The sequence below is a fragment of the Phoca vitulina genome, unplaced genomic scaffold (genome assembly GCF_004348235.1).
Source record: "Phoca vitulina isolate PV1807 unplaced genomic scaffold, GSC_HSeal_1.0 scaffold23, whole genome shotgun sequence".
NCBI lineage: Eukaryota > Metazoa > Chordata > Mammalia > Carnivora > Phocidae > Phoca > Phoca vitulina.
In genome coordinates, this window is record NW_022589726.1 from 18488419 (window position 1) to 18493811 (window position 5393).

Sequence of the window (5393 nt, forward strand, 5' to 3'; positions counted from 1 at the left end):
ATAGGTCACACCCCAAGGCAGAATGAAGCTGAAAGTTGACAGTGAGAGCCTGGCACCTTCCTGTGAGCTCTTGCAAGAAGAGATAGTGGAGCGGATTACAGAGGAAGGTAGTGAAAGACTACAGGGTACTTGGAATTGAGAGAGGGAATTGATCAAGGCATTTTGGAGAAGAAGCCTAGAGCAGACCTGGGAAGGAGAGTCTGGGCAACATGGAGGAAGGGCAAGGTTATAGAGCAGATATCCAGACCAAAGTCCAGGAGAATTCTAGGACTAGGATCATGTTTCATATTCTTGACACAGGCTGGGACTAAACCACATGCTAGTGGAGCAGGGAAGCTTCCAAGGTGAGGGCATCATATTTAAGGCCAGGCTAGGGGCTGGAGAGAATCGATTATCTCTAAGTGTATGGGAAGCTGGCAATTCTGAGCTTTCTGAGCCATGAAGAATCCCTCAAATCCATCTCCCATGTGAAGACAGAGCTGCGGCAGTCTTTTGCTTTTGAAGGCAGCCAGGGTATGTAGAGTAGGTATTCATCTTTATGGAATGGTCAGAGGGGTGACAGGAGTCTTCCCAAATTGAAGCTTGAAATCCTACCAGTTATGTCTTTAGGATTAAACAATCTGTCTCCAAGAGTCAACTGTTTCTTCATTCTCCATCCTTTATCTTTTCTTCCTTTTTTTTTTTTAAAAAGATTTATTTATTTGAGAGAGAGAGAGAGAGAGAGGGAGGTGTGGGGAGAAGGAGAGAGAGAATTTTGAACAGACTCTGTGCTGAGTGGAGCCTAACACAGGGCTCAATCCCATGACCCCGAGATCATGACCTGAGCTGAAATCAAGAGTCAGATGCTTAACCAGCTGGGTCACCCAGGCACACCTATCTTTTATTCTTTATCCTTACTCTTTCCCTCTTCTTCTAAAGATTTTCCTCTAGATTATAAAACAACACATACCTGTAACGAAAATGCATAAAATTTAGGAAAGTAAAAGAAAGAGAGAAAGATGATCAATAATTCCACCTCCCTATGACATTTTCCTATGAGTATGCCTGTGCATGCACACATGTAGGTACATAAAGATAGGTATGTGTAAATGTATCATCTTTTACAGAACAAGGCCTTAAAAATACATACTGCTTTATAGCCTGATTTTTCACTTACTTTATTGTGGAATTTATCCATTTAGTCATTCAACAACTAGACTGAGTGCCTATCATTTTCCAGACGTTGTGCTGGGCTCAGGAATAGAGTGGAGAACATGTGTAATCTCTGCTTTCATATAGTCTAGCTGGGAAGAAACTTACCAAATAATATTTTCCTGTAACAACCAATACAGATGGAGATCATTATTTTCTTTTTCAGTGCAGATTCTTATTTTTTTCTTAAGTAGGCTCCATGCCTGGGGCTCCTGTGTGGCTTAGTGGGTTGAGTGTCTGCTCAGGTCATGATCTCAGGGTTGTGAGAATGAGCTCCGCATCAGGCTCCCTGTGTGTTCAGTGGGGAGTCTGCTCTCTCTCTCCAAAAATAAATAAATAATCTTAAAAAAAAGTAGGCTCCATGGCTAATATGGGGATTGAAATCACAACCCTGAGATCAAGAGTTAAATGCTCTACCGACTGAGCTAGCCATGTGTCCCTCAAATTCTTATTTTTACTTAAAAAAACCCACAAAGGTATACATTGGGAATTAAGCAACATTTTCCCTTCTTTCTAGAGGTGTGACATATGTGTTTTCTGGTCATTAATATTCTACCAAAAGTTTTATTAAACCTAAGGCAGGTAGAGGATCATTAAATCTCTTTGGTATCCCCTTCTATTCAGGCTGAGTTAGACCAGTGAACACCACTTTGGCAGGGAGAAGAATAGAGTTGGTTCATCAGTCTGGTGACTAACATAACATAATAAAAGAAAATTAAAAAAAAGAAGAAGAATAGATTTGGAAGGGGCACAGCTTGAAGAATCACATTTTTATCAAACTCATCCCAATCCCAAACCAAAATCTAACAAACTGATTTATACATAAAGGATTTTAAGCAAATCTGCATAAATTCTTAATAAGCCATAAGAAAAGGATAACTTTAGTCTATTTCCAGCATACAGTATATATTCGTTGGTGTCCAGTAAAATAGTAACTCCAATGAACAAAGTATTTTCGCCTTAGGGTTGTGAGATCAAGTCCCACATTGGGTGTGAAGCCTACTTAAAATAAAATGGTAAAATTTCTTTTTTTCCCCCAAAATGATTCTTATTAAAAAAAGATTTCTTTTGCAGCAGTGGGACTACATCAGGACTGGAATAAGACAGTCATAAAAGAACTGCAAACCCAAGACTAGGAGTTGATTTTCACATGTAGCTTTTCGGTAAAAGACATCCTTTTTTAGTTGATTCCCACAGCCAAGACTAGTTCTAATTTTCCCATAATGGTGGGCTGAAAATAGAGGCGTTTCAGAAATCTGAAGATAAGGGCAGCTGTTTTCACACCGTAGATAAACATTCCTAATTAGTCAAAAACTCCACACAGGTGGGCCATTGGGTTTGACGGACTGAAACTCTAAGCCAAATGAAAGAACTGTGAGCACGGGGGGGAAGATTTATGCAAAGCCTGCCTGTGGTATTTCAGACAGGGAGGGTGTGTGATGGTGTTGTTCCACTTCTTGTCACTGGAACATGTATTCTGGGGGCAGGGGCCTTCCAGGTGGAACGCCTGACATCGTCTTGTCCCAGAGCAGTCTGACTCTCAGAAGCACCTGAGAGAGGTGTCTGCTTTGGCAGGAATACTAGGGGTTATTGAATAGAAGAAGGTGTTTCAGGAAAAAGTCCTGGAAGCCTCAGATAATTATCATTCTGACCCATCAATACCTAACAATAAACCGCTGTAGAATAGAGCGTCTTCCCAGGGTGTATTCTCCAGTCCTCGGGAGCAGAAGCCTCTTCCGGCCTATTGGGCCCATGTTGTCCAGGAGGCCACCATTCCCTGCAGGCGGGAGCTAGTGCTAGGGATTGTTCCGGGAAGCTGCCACAGGAGACGATTTGCACAATGAAGTCACACTAAATCACTGCTCAAGGCCAGTCCTTGGCCTTCTTTTTCTGCTCTGTAGTCCAGAAACCTCTGTTTAAATGCCAGAAAGTCTGTAATTGTGAGCGGCATGTTGAATAGGTCATCAAGCCACCTCATCTTTGCCGTGTTTTACTGTTGCTATGGGAGCCGCCATGTTTAATCCGGGAATCCACGTCAGCAGTTCTTCGATATACTTTTCTACCAAAGAGAGGTATTCGTTAAAACTGGCGTGTAGGTGGGTTTATACTCTTCTGTGTCTTCAAACTCCCGGTATTATCTGTCCATGAAATTTCTCATAGGTACCTGGAACTCAGCATCCATGACAACGTCCTCGATAAATCCAACCCTAGCTTCAAATTCGGCTTCAGAGGCGGAAGAGGTAGGCAGTGTGAAACTCTCTTCTTCAGAGACTTCTGCAGCTTCCGTCCGGCCCTGGCTAGTAGCTGACCGGCATCCCCAAAGCCGGGGAGCCTGCGAGTTTGAGTCTGCGCCTGCGCACCGGTGCCCAGGGGCCTCCAAGCCCTGCCCAGCCGCTCTGCACCTGCCCCCCAGGACTGACTTCCAGGAGCCACACTCTGCCTCCTGACGCAGTGGCCGAGATTATCATTTTTAATGACTTCACAATATTCTATTATGTGGATGTAGCACATTTTGTTGCATATGTCATGTCTACTTTTTCCACTATAATAAACATTGCTACAATGAACACACGTGTCTCTGAACGCTTGTCCTATTCATTCTTTAAGATAACGTTCTAGATGTGGAATTGCTAAGCCACTTTAAAAGTTTGATTTATATTGTAAACTACTATCCAGAAAGAGTGTACCAACTGGTAATTTTACAAATAATGTATAAGACTTCCTGTTTCTCCAGTTGTGCAAACACTCTGTGGTATTCTTTTTAATTTTCAACAGTTTTCTAGGTTTGCTTTTCATTTCTTTGATTGCTAATGAGATTGAACATTATAAATATATTACGTATTATTTAATTAACATTATAAATATATTTGCAGTTTAATTTTCATTTTCTGTGTATTGTTTCCATTTGTTCAGCCCATTTTCTCTTTGAATGGTCATTTTGTTTTTCTTATTAATCTACTTGTCCAAGGCAAGGATTCCGACAGCACTTGAGCCACTCAGGAGTCCAGAATCTGTTCAACATTCATAATTGGGCCAGAATTAGTGCCCCATGGGGGAAGTGGGGTGAGGAAGACAGAACCTGGCCCAGGAACAGGGAGGTCAGAGGGGCTAACAGGATTGCAGGGAAGTGGGGCCAAGTTCCAAATGGGTAGGAGCCAACTCCAAAATCATGTCTGCAATGGTAGATGAGATGACGGAGTTGGGGGGCGGGGATGTCGCTAAGAGAAAAACAGAAGCAGGGTCAGCCCCATAGAGATGAGAGTTCTGTTGTGGATGGCCCTCCAGCCCCAATCCTACTTTATTTACTCCCCTACAGCATGGATCCTAAGATCACTCCAGTACATATTCTGCCCACAATTTCCATCTCAGAGTCTGTTTCCTGGGAATCTGACCTGAGACAGGGGCTGAGGGAGCAGCCAGCTGGTTGCTTGACTGGGGTTTGAATGAGGAGGATGCCTCTCTTCAGGTAAGAGCTAGTTCCTCCAGGGAGAGTGGAGAAGACCCCAAGATCCTTGAAGACCCCAGAGGTAAAGAGCGAGGCCAGTGGGCAGCCCATGGCTTATACCAAAGATTTCATTACAAAATTCTGCAGGGATTTGGAGGGGAGTGGCCTTCCCTGGCTTGCTGCCAACTGATTAGTTGTAAACCTTGCCTGGGACATTCAGAAAAGCTGAGCTGTGGCTGGGGCAAGGACTGATGTGCTAATTGGGTCAGTCTCCCCAGCCCACCTCCTGCCTTTTCTGTCCATTCTGGACATCCCTCCCTCCCCAGACAGATTTTTGAGGACTCCACTGTGGTGCCCAAGGTCATTGAAGTCAAGATTGCTATTAGCTGATCTCCGGCTGATAGAGATAAACTTTAAGCATTTTCCCTGCCTCCAGGCTGATGGGGCTAACCTTCTCCAATCTATCCTTTACCGGCAACTGGGGAGAGCAATTGACAAATGTGTACATTAGAGCTCCTTTCTCATGCTACTGTTTAGGCTAATCTTTTGGTTGTTTCAAGCCAGGTTCTTCCTCATTAAAGATGCAGTTACTCAGTCAAAGCTTACACAGTCCACATTTCAAAGTCCATAAATTTATTTCATGCATCCTTTGCACAGAGAAACTGGTAATTAAGATGCAGGTTCTAACTGTCCAACAAAAATCCTTTGTGAGGTTGCTGGAGTGGTGGGGGGTGGGAGGAATGGGGTGGCTGGGTGA

General features: G+C 43.5%; 1 pseudogene; it reads right to left on the bottom strand.

Moving 5' to 3' along the window:
- Positions 1-2987: 2987 nt before the first annotated feature.
- LOC116642607 lies at positions 2988-4747 on the bottom strand (annotated as a pseudogene).
- Positions 4748-5393: the final 646 nt, after the last annotated feature.